The sequence below is a fragment of the Schistocerca cancellata genome, chromosome 1, assembly GCF_023864275.1.
Source record: "Schistocerca cancellata isolate TAMUIC-IGC-003103 chromosome 1, iqSchCanc2.1, whole genome shotgun sequence".
In the NCBI taxonomy this organism is placed as follows: Eukaryota; Metazoa; Arthropoda; class Insecta; order Orthoptera; family Acrididae; genus Schistocerca; species Schistocerca cancellata.
The window spans coordinates 1,100,668,855-1,100,686,671 of NC_064626.1; positions in this window are offsets into that span (position 1 = coordinate 1,100,668,855).

Here is a 17,817-nt window from a genome sequence, read left to right on the forward strand (position 1 = left end):
CTGCTGCGTTAGTTTATTTTTGCAGAGCAGACTGTATTTTGCTTTCTACACGTTCTGGCTTTCTTTTTCAGTGAGCCAGTCATGGAACTCTTTTTCTACTTTCTGGGCTTGATCATTTAAATGCGTTTCTATGGTTTCTTTTTGTGTCATCTCTAAATTGTCCATTCGGTTCGCAAGCTGTTCTACTTCGTCCCGGATTACTGTGTGTGCCGTCTGAAGCGTTTGCACATCTTTTGCTATGTTGCTTACAATGTTCGGCAGTTCGGCTTGGGTTTTCTTTATTTCTGTCATTTCTGAATATATCTTTTCGAACATTGTACCTATACTTTCTATTAAGACCTTTTCTCTTTCTTCGTTTTGTTCCCTTATCTGCTTGACTAGCTGGTGATTCCTCTCTTCCCTCAATCTCTCTCTTTCTTCGTTTTGTTCTCTTATCTGATTGACTAGCTGTTGATTCCTCTCTTCCCCCAATCTCTTTCTTCGTTTTGTTCCCTTATCTAATTGACTAGCTGTTCGTTCTTTTTCTCTAATTTCCGTAAAAATTCAGCAAATGGATCCGGTATTGGTGAGCATACCGGTGTGGTAGTTGTTCTAATCATTGGAAAATTATCACTAGCCCTGCTAGTAACACCTATCGGTTTTACTGTTTTCGTCTGCTGGCTACTTCCTGGGATATCACCGGAAACTACATTGTTTACATTTTCTCCCCCTCAATCACTATTAATATTTAGTAAGTCAGTGTCACTATCCATATCGCTCAATAGTTGCACATTATTTGTAACATTGGACACATTATCTGGTTGCAAATCTAACACACGTCCAACTTTTCCCATAATGACGGTAACTTTCACTGGGCTAACTACAAAAATTGTTCCTAACTACAAATGCGAACTAAGTTCAAAAGTCAAACTGCTTATTGTTTCCAAAATCACACAATATTAATATCTACACCACTGTACACCATGTACCATCTATGATACTATACTTTGATGATACGGGCCTATGTAGCAAGCTTTTATGCATAGTGGTCTTACCTTGATTTCTTTTTTCTTTTCTTTTCTTTTCTTTTTGCTATCTTGTCCTCTCAGGGTCTATACAGTTCTTCACCGCTTTCCTCGTTCAAGTTTATACATGAAATGGAATTTGATAGACATTAGAATACATACAATACATGTTAACAATTACATACATACAAACCCAAAAAAATATTTTATCTCTTCGGGCCCCACGTAACAGGGCGCTATTTATTATATCTCTTAACCCTGCTGTTCTGTTCGGGTCTATATGACCCGAAACGAATATGAACGTTATTTTACATTATGTAAATACCAATATATATTTATGAAACTTTGTGACTTTGTCTGAAAATGGATGAGCAGCATGTGTTTTAAAAGGTTTTAAAAAAGTTTAAGAAGTTTGGGCTTCAACTGTAATAGTTGCATATGTAATGTTCGGGTCATAATGACCCGACACAAATATGTTTAGTGTAACTCGTATTTATTTCTAAAATCTGGAAATGGCGAAAATTATTTTTGTTGTGTTGTGTGGGAATAGTGACTGCATCATTCCAACTTACTCTCAACAATCACCTAAAGCTCCATGCGTTCACAACAATGGGCTTGTTTGTTGCTTTCCCCAGGAAATAATAATTGGCAGTTCTCAATAATTGGAATGCTTTGTTTCTGCCCAGTTTGACTTGTGACACCATGGCGATGAGACCATTGAATGATCGTGAGTTGGAAGAAATAGTAAATGCCTCACCAGATGAAGGATCACTTTCTGAGTTTGAAGATCACATCAGCAATGCATCTGAAAGCGAGTGTTCCGATGACAGTTACGACAGTCCACAGCCCATACAAAATAGTGTAGAGACTTTTCTTTCTAAAAATGGGAATATAGAATGGCAGTTGCATCCACCAGCACAACATGGTCGCCTACCAGCTTCGAACATCATCAAGAGTACCCCAGGAGTTACCAGGTATGCAGTCAGCAGAATATCTGATGTAAAATGTTCATTTGAAGCAGTATTTCACACAGCGCTTCAAAATGAAATAATAGAGATGACAAATATTGAAGGGCAGCGAGTTTATGGTGAACAGTGGACAGATATTGATGGTTCTGTTTTCCATGCATACTTAGGACTCTTACTCCTAGCGGGTGTATATCGATCTCATGGGGAGTCTACAAAAAGTTTGTGGGATAAAGATACTGGGCGAAACATATTTCGAGCAACCATGTCTCATGAAACATTCTGTAAGATATCACGTGTCCTGCGATTTGACAAGAAATCTACTAGAGAGGAAAGACGACGTACTGACAAACTTGCCGCAATTCGTAGTATTTGGGAGAAGTGGGTAGAGGTCCTTCCTAAACTGTATAATCCAGGAGAAAATGTTACTGTTGACGAGCAGTTAGTAGCATTTAGAGGTCGCTGTCCATTCAAGCAGTATATCCCAAGTAAACCGGCAAAATATGGGATCAAAATATGGACCATGTGTGACAGCAAAACTTCATACGTACTGAAAGCCCAAATTTATACAGGAAAGGTGAGTGGAGCGGCACCAGAAAGAAATCAGGGAATGAGGGTGGTATCTGATCTCACTTCTGAGTTACGTGGTCAGAATATCACGTGTGACAACTTTTTTACGTCGTACAATTTGGGGCAGCTGCTTCTGAAAAGGAAATTGACTATGTTGGGAACTATACGGAAAAATAAGCCGGAGCTTCCACACAAAATGACCAACAAGGAGGTACACAGCTCTTCATTTTACTTCACAAATGACACTACTGTGGTTAATTATATTCCTAAGAGACACAAGAATGTTGTACTTATGAGCACTCTCCACCATGATGCGGAAATCAGTGACAGGGCTGATAAGAAGCCAAAAATGATTTTGGACTATAATTCAACCAAAGGTGCTGTAGACACGCTTGATCAGTTATTAGGTACATATACATGCAAACGAAAAAGTAATAGGTGGCCAATGATAGTTTTCTACAATATTCTTGATGTTTCTGCTTATAATGCATACGTTTTGTGGATTTCGGTTGACCCTAATTGGAATGCAAGCAAATTGACTAGAAGGAGAATATTCTTGGAGGAACTTGGAAAGTCACTGATAAAAGAACATATTGCATCAAGAACGCATTTCCCAAGAACAGAAGATTCTTTGAGAATGGTCACAAGCATCCAAAACCCGAATGATGTGGGTGGTGTGTCAGAATCGGTAACAACAAGAAAATCTACAAAACGTGCACGCTGTAAGTTCTGTCCATCAAGTAATGACAATAAAACAAACATGGTGTGTGGAAAATGTAGTAAACATATTTGCAAGAAACATGTAACCTACTTGTGTCCACAGTGCAAGCAGTAAGAAAAGAACTGTAGTATTTTATAAGATGATTGTATTGAAAATTCTGTTGTTTCAAATTTATGTGAATACTTGTGCCTAAACTACAATCAGTAAGAAGAGAGGATTCTAAAGTTGTAGTGCTTTCTATGTTGGAATGTAATAAAAAAACTGTAGTGTGTTCTGTACTGTAGTGTGCTCTAAGATGAATATCTGTAATGACAACTGTCTGTTGTTAGAAAATGTCAATACTTACGTCTAAACTGTCAACAATAAGAATAGAAGTATGGAAAAACTGTAGTGCTTTCTAAGTTGAATGCCTGTAATGGAAACTGTCTGTTGTTTCAAATTTATGTGCATATTTAAATGAAAAATATCCCTCAATAAAGTTGTATGCATTGTTATTATTATTATTATTACCATTATTATTATTATTATTATTATTATTATTATTACTAACAAGGTACTGGAATAGAACAACAATGTCGATAGCTAAAACTGTACCAAAATTTATGTTTCTAAAGCATTTTGATATGTCGGGTCATATTGACCCGAACAGTATATATGTCAAGTAAAAGTGAACAGAACAGCAGGGTTAAAAAAAAGTAATGTAACTATGTTATTTTGAGGAAACACTCTCCTAGTAAATTCGTTTGTCCTTTGATTTATCGCGATCTGTTACTGATTTTTAGTGGAGTTAGTTTTTACTTTTAGCTTAAAAAAAAAATACAAAAGAGATATAATAAGCAAAATAATGAATTTCGTAGGTTGCCAATTACGTGTTATATCTGGTTTTATCGAGCGCCAGGCTCCCTACAAATTACTGTAAATGCAATAGCGTAGTAGTACTCAGCTCTGAAATTATTATTATCACAGAAAATAGACAAGTTTTGATAAAATTATTTCACTCGATTACTTCAGTTAATCTCACAGAATATTTTTACTTAATTTCTTCCGCTCCGGCTATTAGACATAGCGCTGTGAAAAAATATTTTTAAATGTACCGCGTAATGGCGGCTAATTGTTAACAGTCAGAGATTACTGTTACTCGCTCCGCAGCAGCTGGAAACACGCTAAATAATTTTAATTAAATATTCTTTTCATAAGATAAACGTGGCGTAGGTTCTTGAAATAACACACGAAGATCACTTTATACTAATATATTCTTACTAGGACACAGTTTACACCATTAAATATTTGCAATTACGTTACGACAGAAACAAATGCTAGCGCAGCACAATAGCTTGCGTACCTTAATCCAGCTAACACCAGAACGAACAGAACAAAACAGACTAGACAGAAGAATGAGCATTGCATTGTATTTTATACTCTTACAAAGATAATCACATTATAATCTCATACAATAAAAATAATGTCTTTTCTGCATTTATCGATATATATATATATATATATATATATATATATATATTGTATATTTTTACAGTTAAATCAATGTTTGCAATTAATTTTGAGTCACATACTGTCGGTTTTATTTATGTTTCACCTTTGTAAGGGTGAATATTGCAAAAGGGACACTACACCGACCAAGGAGCTAATATGAAGAAGGCACTTTAATCTTACGACCGTTTGCCTTGCTTTGATCACTGCTTGATGACTGCGCTTCGTCACACATTTCAAGAGACGTTTTTGGAAGACGAAGCCCCTGAAATCCTGTCGTGTCTACTATCAGCAAGAGCTGTAGTAGGCTATTTGAGGAGATCGGGTCACTTGGGGCGTCTGCGGCACTCTGTGAAACAAGAAGCTGTAACTCGGTGGAACAGTATACTGTTAATGCTCAATTCCATCGTAAGTTAAATCAACGATATTCGAGATCTACTAGAATCCCGGGGGCAATCGACACTCTTAGAAACCTTCCAAGAAGGGTGCGTAAGGGAAGTTGTCGGTCTTCTAACCGCCTTTAAAGAAGCGGGTTTGGATTTGGAAACTGCAAAGATAACAACGCTGGAACGTGTGCTGCCGTGGTACAAGAATCTGTTACATCATTCTGAACCAATAGACAGTGACAACGAGGTAAGAACACCTTCTACAGGTTACGATCCTTTATACAACTGTTGAATTATCAGAGTGCAGTTATGTATATTGGGTTTCCTTTTCAGCTCATGGCGAAAATAAAAAGGAGAGCAGCATACTTCATCACAGAGAAGTGCAAAATTGTTGCCACGGTTCTGTGGCCATCATGGCGTCATTTGAAGAAACTCACAGCAGAGGAAAAGCAAGCCGCGTGTGCTGAATTTCGACGATTGTACTTGGAACTGCCCGTAAATGGTAAGGTTCATTCACTGAAACCAATTAGCAAACGAATGTTTGTTTGTCTAATCTGCCATCTTTCGTTATATCAACATTTATTACGTCTACAATGTGATATTTGGGAAAAGTTTCGCAGCTTAAATATTCCACAATGCGTTTTAATATAATTTGTGCGATATATATAAAATGTCACCGTAAATATAGACGTTTAGTAACAAGTAATTCTAACTATGGTGTATACATATTTGAAGGTGACAGGAGTATCTTATGGATGTTTTCATTCATGTTTTGAGTCCATTCAAGCAAACAGTGACCAAGTTCTTCCCATGAAAAAGTCCAGGATGGACTGGAGTTCGGATGAGGACGAGGAAGATGGACACATAGTTACTACCAATGAACTCGACAGGTACCTTTCGCTCTCCAAATCCCACTGTAGGTGTGCCGAAGGACAAATTTTGCAGTGGTGGAAAACGCACGCGGGGTTATTTCCAAGGCTGTCGGTAGTAGCCAGAAGAGTTATTTGTATTCCTGCCATTACTGCTGCCAGCGAGAGAAATTTTAGCCAGGCCGGTCACTTGCTGTCCAGCAAAAGATCGTGCCTGGTATGAGACAAGGTGGATGATCCCTTATTGATCCATCACAATTACGTAAGTATTCACAACATACCACGTAATCACAAGGAAGGAAACATTCCTCAAACTCTATAAATGTATGATTCCACTTTCATTGTCTTCACAGGAAGAAGTTCAAACCGCCATCTGTTGTAATAGCTCCAGGAACACAAATGACGCCTGTGTATCAGGGAGCACCAATGACGAAAAACGAATTGCATGGTCATGATTCACTTGTAACGGTTTTACAGGTCATAATTTGTTCAGAAATTAACGTTTGTGCAAAAAATTTCTTGAGTATTACTTTTAACTCCGTCATTCCTTCCCGATCCTGCATTCAATATTAATACAACGTATACGTGGCCGAGTTTGGAGATAGGCTACACATAGTCGATGATTAGACTACTGTGTTCCCGTTTGTCTACCGAACGGAACAAAATACTAAATACAGACATTACTGTTTTTAACGTTACAATTACTGGAATACATGATAACCTCAAAGGCGAAACTCCAGTAGTCTGCAACATATTAACAAATATCAAATGTAACATATACAAGTCTATTATTTAGGTCATAGAACTGGTAGTAAACAACGAAAGACAGTTGTTAAAGAAATAAATGAGTGGTTAATGTGAAGCGGTGGCCTCTGATCTCAAGGAGTGTGACGCAGCGCCGCTCGCTGGCACCGAGTCCACCGGTTACTGGCGACCGGCCGAGCGTTCGGTGCACTCGGCCGAGCGCTGGCGATCGTCTGCCCACAGCCGGCGGAAGAGGACGCTCGGCCGCAGACTCCCGAGAGCCAGAGGGGCGAGCGGGACTCGCCGGTAAAAATCGGAGGTAATGCAGACCTGTAGTGTGTACCTGTCATGGAGGCCAGGTGGTGATAATTCCGGCTATGCAGTGCAGTAATTGTGTAAATAGCAGGGCATTGTACTGTGTGGTGCTACTAGTAGTATTTCGTATCAATTTAAAAGCACATACCTTTTCAGGGTTCTCCAGGCTACTGGATAAGTACGGAGAGCATAGCATTCAAATCTGCAGTCTCTGCAAGTTAGTGGTATGTGTACGCGAATTTTCAGCTGGGTGACCTCTTGTGTATCTTTGACGGTAGTCATATGAATGCACAGTGTCGAAAATGTTTCCCTCACTGGTGTCATTAATTCCAGTGGTGCTGGTAAATCTACCTGTACCTTTGTAACACCTCCAGGGACTGATTCCGGTAATGGAGTATTCCTGTCAGAGAACTGCAGATAGCATATAACAGTGTTTCCTGTAATTCGATGGTTTCACTACGTCCCTTGGTAGTATCCACGAAAGCGCGAGGGAACTTTGCATCGTTATCTGGGTGTCTGCGTTATTCAAACGGTCCCTAAGTATCCCCAAATCACTGACAGATGGTACTTGCCGATGCTCGAATGTGGGTGATCAGTGTTGTGGCGAAGGAGTGTAGATATTTGCTGTTAGTTCCTACGTCCCTTTCAAGACTGACGAGCTGTGTGGTGTGTTTGTCCACGCTTCCTGGATTATCTACTACATCCGGTTGTACTTGCTGTAATGCCTCAATGATATTTCCCAAGTCCTCTGCGTTGGACGTACAGGAACATAATTTCATGATCCGATCAGCTGCGTCTAGCCGAAGCCTACTTCGTCGACCTCCCGGGTCTAACTCTGTAGTTTGACGTGCTTGCGTCGGTCACCGTGTAAAGGGTGATTGCTGCTACTGGTATTCTCGTCGTATATCGTTGAACAGGGTAACAGAAGAAATACTTCAGTTGATTGATGAAAGGAGGATGTACAAACATGTTCCGGGAAAATCAGGAATACAGAAATACAATCGCTGAGGAATGAAATAAATAGGAAGTGCAGGGAAGCTAAGACGAAATGGTTGCAGGAAAAATGTGCAGACATCGAAAAAGATATGATTGTCGGAAGGACAGACTCAGCATACAGGAAAGTCAAAACAACCTTTGGTGACATTAAAAGCAACGGTGGTAACATTAAGAGTACAACGGGAATTCCACTGTTAAATGCAGAGGAGAGAGCAGATAGGTGGAAAGAATACATTGAAAGTCTCTATGAGGGTGAAGATTTGTCTGATGTGATAGAAGAAGAAACAGGAGTCGATTTAGAAGAGATAGGGGATCCAGTATTAGAATCGGAATTTAAAAGAGCTTTGGTGGACTAACGGTCAAATAAGGCAGAAGGGATAGATAACATTCCATCACAATTTCGAAAGTCATTGGGGGAAGTGGCAACAAAACGACTATTCACGTTGGTGTGCAGAATATATGTGTCTGGCGATATACCATCTGACTTTCGGAAAAGCATCATCCACACAATTCCGAAGACGGCAAGAGCTGACGAGCGCGAGAATTATCGCACAATCAGCTTAACAGCTCATGCATCGAAGCTGCTTGCAAGAATAATATACAGAAGAATGGAAAAGAAAATTGAGAATGCGCTAGGTGACGATCAGTTTGGCTTTAGGAAAAGTAAAGGGACGAGAGAGGCAATTCTGACGTTACGGCTAATAATGGAAGCAAGGCTAAAGAAAAATAAAGACACTTCTATAGGATTTGTCGACCTGGAAAAAGCGTTCGACAATATAAAATGGTGCAAGCTGTTCGAGATTCTGAAAAAAGTAGGGGTAAGCTATAGGTAGAGACGGGTCATATACAATATGTACAACAACCAAGAGGGAATAATAAGAGTGGACGATCAAGAACGAAGTGCTCGTATTAAGAAAGGTGTAAGACAAGGCTGTAGCCTTTCGCCCCTGCTCTTCAATCTGTACATCGAGGAAGCAATGATGGAAATAAAAGAAAGGTTCAGGAGTGGAATTAAAATACAAGGTGAAAGGATATCAATGATACGATTCGCTGATGACATTGCTATCCTCAGTGAAAGTGAAGAAGAATTAAATGATCTGCTGAACGGAATGAACAGTAATGAGTACACAGTATGGTTTGAGAGTAAATCGGAGAAAGACGAAGGTAATGAGAAGTAGTAGAAATGAGAACAGCGAGAAACTTATCAGGATTGATGGTCACGAAGTCAGTGAAGTTAAGGTATTCTGCTACCTAGGCAGTAAAAATAACCAATGACGGACGGAGCAAGGAGGACATCAAAAGCAGACTCGCTATGCCAAAAAAGGCATTTCTGGCCAAGAGAAGTCTACTAATATCAAATACCGGCCTTAATTTGAGGAAGAAATTTCTGAAAATGTACGTCTGGAGTACAGAATTGTATGGTAGTGAAACACGGACTGTGGGAAAACCGGAACAGAAGAGAATCGAAGCATTTGAGATGTGGTGCTATAGACGAATGTTGAAAATTAGGTGGACTGATAAGGTCAGGAATGAGGGGGTTCTACGCAGAATCGGAGAGGAAAGGAATATGTGGAAAACACTGATAAGGAGAAGGGACAGGATGATAGGACATCTGCTACGACATGAGGGAATGACTTCCATGGTACTAGAGGGAGCTGTAGAGGGCAAAAACTGTAGAGCAAGACAGAGATTGGAATACGTCAAGCAAATAATTGAGGACGTAGGTTGCAAGTGCTACTCTGAGATGAAGAGGTTAGCACAGGAAAGGAATTCGTGGCGGTCCGCATCAAACCAGTCAGTAGGCTGATGACAAAAAGAAAAAAAAAGAAAAAAAATCGTTGAAACTTGTGTGGTGTTCCGTCATGTGTTGCAGTTTGTCAGAGGTATTTTACAGCAGCTGGGCAATGATGTGTAGGAAGACGATGCACTGCTTTGGTTTTGATTATCATATTGCCCCATTCAATCAAATTTTAAAATTTCTGTCGCATTTTTCAGTCTAAATGACATACGGCAGTACTGCAGTGACGGGACGAATCTGTAAATGTGGTTTTCGGGTGATGCTCCAGTACTGACTTAACAGATAGTACCTACTTCGATACGTAGTCTAGGGATAGCACCTAGTAATCACAACATTTCGATCACGTACTTGGAATAAGTTTCAGCTAACCTTTGCGATAGTGTTGTTTCTCCGGCTGCAAAACCGAGATGAAACTGTGTTCCATCCAGCTATATGCTATTCTAACTCAACTTCTGTGTGATGTGCAACCAGGAAATCTAAATCATGTATGACTTCGTAGTACTGGCAACTACTTGGAGAGTTTCAACGCTAACTGGTAAGTTACTTCCTTCCTCCCTACCCCTCGAAATCTCAGCATTTCCGAACCGAATGGCTGAACATCACCCCTCTTACGCATCTTTGCCTGTAGTGTACCGGTTTCAACTTCACTTCGTCAAGTGTACTTTTACTTGCTACAGACTTTAAATAGACGTAGAAATTTGCACAAATTTCCTCTCACGTAGCGAGGCAATGAAAAGTGTGCCACTGATTCCGCACAGTGTTGTCTCATGATAACGCTTACCGGGAGCACTGTGCAGTTGGCGTATCACGCTTGACCCATAAAATGGAAGAGTACGCGATCCGTCCTATGACCACTTTCCTGTCTCCGGGAAGCTTCGCATATTCATTTCCGTTTGTAGCGCCAAAATCGTACACATTCTTGAAACTGTTGTTCCCTGGACGTACACTTAATACGATCTGAATAACTACATTTAAAACACCTGGCCTCTGAAATATAGCTTTCTTTTCACATGCTGCCACGGTGTCTACCGCTTGACTTAACATCTTTGGGAATTACATGCGTATCTGCAGTTAACGAGGTGTGACAGGATACGAGATAATGAGATATGGAGGCGAAAGGAGATAACATGCTCCGTAGCAAAGACTCTGGAGTGCTTCAATGGTAGGGGTAGCACAGAAAATGTCCAGCTATCGGTAGCCAAATTGTTCAAATGGCTCTGAGCACTATGGGACTTAACATCTGAGGTCATCAGTCCCCTAGAACTTAGAACTACTTCAACCGGACTAACCTAAGGACATCACATACATCCATGCACGAGGTAGGATTCGAACCTGCGACCGTAGCAGTCCCGCGGTTCCGGACTGAGCGACCAGGCAATATGTTTCCAGTCATCAACAGTGCAATGTCGGTGTTGACGTGCAGTCAAGGGTACACGAGTGGGCCTTCGATTCCGGAAGCCGTTATTGATGATGTTTCGTTGAATGGTTATCACGCTGATACATGTTGATGGCCCAGCACTGAAATCTGCAGAAATTTGCGGAACGTTTGCACTTCTGTCACGTTGAGCGATTCTTTTCAGTCGTCGTTGGTCCCGGCCGTAGCGTCGTCGGAGATTTGATGTTTTACCGGATTCGTGTGATATACACTCGTCGTACGGGAAAATCCCCACTTCGTAGCTACCTCGGAGATGCCGTGTCCCATCGCTATAACAAAACGTTCAGACTTAAATCTTGATAACGTGCCATTGTAGCAGCAGCAACTGATCTAACAACTGCACCAGACGCTTGTTATCTTATACAGGCGTTGCCGACCGCAGTGCCGTATTCTGCCTGTTTGCGTCTCCGTATTTGAACACGCATGTCTCTACCAGTTTCTCTGGCGCTTCATTTTATATTGACAAATGAGTTTTTAGTATTAGATACCACGATTCCGCACTAAGAGGCTGATAAGTATTATTTAGCTGTACATTCAAACTTTGAAACATACTTAGCCGAGAAAACAATGGATGTTCACCAGGCGACGGGCACAGATGAATAGCAAACTAAGGAACAACAATAACAGACAATATTAAGAAGGCTGATGCTTCTTAAGAAAAGTGAACGCAATTTCCCACAGAATAAAGGTATGGCAGCAGTTGGGACTTGCAGGAGGACTGCAGAATCTGTACAGAAGTCATATCTGTTAAAATTATGACTGAAATCGACCCGAAATGCGAAAGTTTATGGAAGACTGTGTGATGAGAAAAATATTCACTTTTAAATAATGGATTGAATCTGTTATTTGCTCAGAATCATGTTTTAATATGTTTCTGCCATAACTAGTACCGTAAAATTCTTTTAACTGTGTGTGTGTTCTCTGGTACAGTTCAGTTAGTTCGTGTCGCACGTAACTCCACGGTGAACACGAGCTAATGCGTAGTTCCCACAGCAGAAGCTGGCTTGATAGCGTCCAATCTGTCACGGATTCTGCACCGTTGACTGTTACGGTCGTTTACTAAATTAGACGTTCTCCGTCAAAGGGACAACACGCCAGCAAATTGGATCACATGCAGCGTTCGCTGACAAGCAGATATTGGTCTCAGTAGCTCAGTTTACCTCTGTCCGCCCACTACCATCTCGTAAGCCGGTTCTACTCAGCGTGATGTAAGGCGTGGGAATCACTTACTACGGCACACTTCCTTCCTTTCGGGCGCTCCAGCCCCTGTGCCGTTTGGAATTAATTTTTTTCCTTAGAAACACGAGTATATTCTTGCTTTTAATGTCAATCATGGAAGTAAGGCATTGTAAACCTAATTTAAGATAAAAAACAAATTTCAGTTGCACCTTTAAATTTTCGACGTCACTAACCAGTTCTGATTCGTGCAAGTTCCTTTGTGACACTCGTTGGTCATCTCGTTAATTCAGAACAAACTTTTCAATGTGTAAAAACCAAAGACCAACTATCGAAAATATGACAATGACACTAATCAATTATTAATTTGCAAGGCTGTCATACAGTACTGGTTTACTTATGTGTATAAACATGTCTACGTTATTTGCGATTAACAACTAATAATAAAATCACTGTGTGTGCCGGGCAGTGAGTCGTTCATCGGAGCAATTCTTGGCGAGGTACCTGCGTTACAGGTAATTACAAGTCATGTTCGAATCAGGATGTTAGGCGTTAGTCTCTGCCTGAGAGCTAATCCCAATACTAATTAGAGAAGGGTTTAACTGAATTCTGAGACAGGAGAGACTTCGGTGGTGAAAGTTTCCACTGATTATGTTGGATCCCTTCCGCGCACTACGCAGGGAAATAGGTACTTGTTGGTGGTTGTTGATGCGTTTTCTCGGTTTGTGTGGTTGTTTCCGAGTAAATTGTTCCTCCAAGGTCACAAAACACCTGTCTAAGGTCTCCTCTGTGTTTGGTGCACGTAGGGTGGTGGTGAGTGATAATGCTCGGCATTCTCATCCAGAGAATTTAAAAGATTTTGTTTTCGGAGTGCCATCCGGCATGTGACGACCACACCGTACTATCCACAGCCGTCCTTTATCGAACATGTCAATCGCAACCTCAAATCTGCTCTCATCGCATTTCATTCAAACAGTGAAACTCGATGGGACCAATCGATTGGATGGCTCACGTTTGCGATGAGTACTGCGTGTCACGAATATTCTCAGGCACCACTTGCCAGTCTTATGTTTGACTTCCCTGTTAATTCGCCTCTGTTTAACGTTTGGACAGTTTGGTAATTTGTGGTAAGGACTATGGGACTAAACTGCTGAGGTCATTGGTCCTTAGGCTTACACCCTAATTAAACTAACTTACGCTAAGAACAACACATACACCCATGCCCGAGGGAGAACTCGAACCTCCGACGGGGTGAGCCGCACGAACCGTGACAAGACGCCCTAGACCGCATGGCTACCCCGCGCCCCAACGTTTGGTCAGTTCATGATATTTTGTCAGTCGATAATAGTATCAGGACTATTAAACTAACTTGGGAGGTGGCTATGAATAATATCCTGTGTGCACACACAAGATAGAGGCTGCCCGATACAACAAGGGTAGGTGTCCCATCACCCTTCAGGTAGCATATTTGAAAAATTTTTGGACGCAGAGTAAAGGCGCCGATAAGGTGATGTCCAAGATGAAGCAACATATTTTGGGGCCATACGCTGTCATGACGCTGTCTCTAGTCACATTCCTGTTAAAGGAAAAAGGAAACATCTGGTGGTAAGGTTGTACTGGCCAACTGAAAGTTCTCAGTAACCAGGGTATGGGAAAGCACGTGAGTAAAGCTTCAGTTACGCCACCAACCACCGGCGGTGTTTCATCTTAAGAAGGGGGGTGGGGTGAGGGGAATGAGTCGTCCGCGCTGGCTTTGCGGCCAGAGTAATGCCTCTGTTTATCCATGGTCGTCCGTTGTTTAGCCTTCCGATTAGAGACGCTGGTCCGAGGGGCTTTTGACTAGAAGACTATTTAAGCGCACGAGGCTTGTCGGTTGCTCTCGAATCCTTCAAGCCTGGTGCCGCGGTGGTGCGAGGATCCTCCGCGAGGTGGCAGGTCACGCGGCTACCGACAGTGAGAGGCCGAACGGGTGGTACAGTGAGCGGCGTGTTCCCCTTTGTTATTGTGCGCAGCGGGTTTGGCCGATCAGTACGCGTCCAACGAGAGTACTGTATTCAAGATTGCGGGGACAATTTGCATTGGTGTTCATGAACAGCAGCGACCTTGTCTTAGTTTGGTTGGTCTGCTAGCTAAACTGCTGTTTGAGGCCTTAGTGTGTCCCACCGCCTGGTTATATATTCTATTCTGTGACCACATTACACTACTGGGCGTATGTTATAAAACAGATGGTTGGTCTAAGCGATTTGATATTAGTAATTTGCCCATGTTTTACTGCTCAAGTTTCTTTCTCCCGTTAAGAAATGTCTTAACTTTAGTTGGCTGTAGTTTACTATCTAAAGTATTTTAAATTTAGTAATTAATGAACTATTAGGTGTCTTTTACCATACTTTAGGAATTTTGTTACTCAACCATTACATAAAGTTTAACTGGGTGGACGATCACTGAATTGTTTATAATTCTAGAGTGATTAAGTGGGCTGATCCCGCTGCTTCTCGTAAACGGAGAAAGGGTTTGTGGACTCGCTGTTGACTTTCTGGTGCGTGTGAAATATGAGTAATTGGCTTAAATGTTTGCACTGATGTTGATCCGGAATTATTTCATCAAGTCAAATGCTATTGTTTGCAGTGGTCAAATAGTTACTTCCTACTTGAAGTGCTGGCAAGAGTGGCCGAGCGGTTCTAGGCACTTCAGTCTGGCACCGCGCGACCGCTATATTCGCAGGTTCGAATCCTGCCGCGTGCATGGATGTGAGTATCGTCCTTAGGTTAGTTAGGTTTAAGTAGTTCTAAGTTCTAGGGGACTGATGACCTCAGATGTTAAGTCCCATAGTGCTCAAAGCCATTAGAACCATTAGCACCTACTTGAAGTGTCTGGAAGTCATTCAAACTGTTGGTGTGTTAAGTTGGTATGTGAGGGAGCAATCATATATTGGCTTAATTCACAGACGGCTAAATTAAAAGGTTGAAATTAAATGCGTTTGTGCAGTTTAATACCTAGGGGTAATTGTAAAACTTGTAACTATTTTTCGCTGCAAATTTCCTGTGTATGTTTGTTGGAGGGGTGGGGCTTACGCACGTTTGTTTTAAACATCTTTATTAAGCGATGTGACTTCTTGTCTGTGCCTGGTACGAATAGGTTTAGGTTACAGGTATCTTAAGTTAGTCTAAGCAGAAGGACGAAGAGGCGGGCTATTGTAAAGAAACAGGCGAGCAAATGCGCTTAAGTACCTACCACTTATAAAACAAGTACACCCCCCCTCCCTCACACACACACACACACACACACACACACACACACACACACACACACACACACACAAGTTAAGCAATGTAGTTGATTACTTGGTTGTCAATGGATTCAGATGGATTGTATCTGTTATATAATTGATTGCTTAAGTGATTTCTCAAGCCAGCTGTTTGTTGAATTATGAACTGTAATTATTTGTTTTAAGGAGTAAGCTAGTCTTTAAGATTCTTGGAATTCTTTCAACATATTGTCAATATCATCTTACTGTTAGAAATCAGTGTTGCAAAGTTAATAATGTTCTCTAACGCTGGTTATCAGAGTTTGTTAAAGTTTTGTGAACTGATCATACCTGTTCAGTTGTTTAATAGTTTTGAAGATACAAACAATGAACCTGTTTTTACGATATGTTTGTAAAGTGGCTTGTCACCTTACCACCCCTCCTCCTATCATTTCATAACGCTTCTACATGTCAAACTCATGCCCACAACTTTAGGGATCTATGACACCTATTAAACAATTTAGTGACTACCTAGAGGATGCACTAGCAGGTCACATGAAAGAAACTGTATAAATTTGAAACAGGATACGTAGGCTATAGTCTCATATACAATCATTAATTTGATTAGCTTTGTCTATCACTGTATTAACTATTACTGACCTCCAAGCCTTTGGGATATAGTTTTTAACGGAACAGGCAAGCTGTGCGTAGCGTGATGTGAATCTATTGCGTAAAAAACGAAAAACAAAACTTGTTGGGCTACGTTATATGCTCTGAGCTCGTATCGTGTCGTTTCCGCGAATACTGGCTCAATTTATTGCAGATGGGAACCACAAAGGCCAGGAATTTCGCTGAAAGTGTTTCTCTGTATAACGCGTTTGCTCCAATCTCCCGAACCCATCTCTTTGTGAACTTTTATTATTTCAGAGAATGAATGCAGTCGCCGCAATATATTTTAAGCTCCATGCGAATATAGGTTGAATAAGGATATAACTTCGCTGCAACTCGCTTACCTCCCTTTCTGTTTATCAAGTGACCTTATTCCTCAGTTATGGCTTAGGTCGTTCGCTTCGGGTGATGAGACTCTTACTGTGTATCACTGTACTTAATAGATTCCTGTGACGCAATTCGCTCGTATTAAATGGTCCATAACAAATCCAAAGTTCCCGTCGTAACGTAAACGAAAATCCCATACTATCTGCAAGTTGACTGAGCGTAGAAATATGACATCCTAGTGCAAAATCCAGTGTTTTTACGAAGTCTTATATAGAGTACCCACGAATGATACAAATATTTATTTTGTAACACACTATCCTTTGGTATTAAGAACTTCCATCCCTATTCAATTAAACATCGGTGTTTACATGCTGTCAGGTGCTAGCTAGAAACGTAAAATTATCCTAGCCGATGGGGACCGAAGATAAGTGTCATGTCTTTTCAATGACAAGCGCCGTCATATTCGACGGGAAATGCTGCTATCAGTTAATACAGGTCTTTCTCATCCATTTCCCAAAAAAACATTTCTAATGAAATTGACTGGACTGCATATTTGGTGTCGATTAGCTCGCAGAAGTCATTGCTTACAACAGTACTTCAGTGGGCCAAACATCTGAGAAATGGATGGTATTGCAAGCAAGCAATGTGGTCCAACGACTACTTGGAACAGCATGTGAAACCTAGCACTCTTGACGTCCTCACAGCTCGGTAGCTCCTTCGGATCTAATCATCTATTAGTAGCTTGAGTCCGATATGTCTTACCAATAGCAATTTGTGGGTCAACTGAGACATTATCACCGATAGACGACGTGTTACAAAGTCTGAGTGTGATGTCTCCTAGAGCGTGAAAAACTATTTTTTAATGTGCATTTTACAGAAAAGAAACGCTCCCACAAATATACTTATGCTTGGCATGAAAGCACACAGACTCAATCCGATCAAATTAACACTAAGCATGTACTTTCTCACATACACTTTAACCAGCAATACCGTGGTGCAGCTACAGTTTTTACTTTGGTACTGATGGACAGGGAGCTGCGACGCTTTAGCTCCTTCGTGGGATTTTAAAACAAATAACATTCACTTTATTAATGTCGAGTATGTTATCTT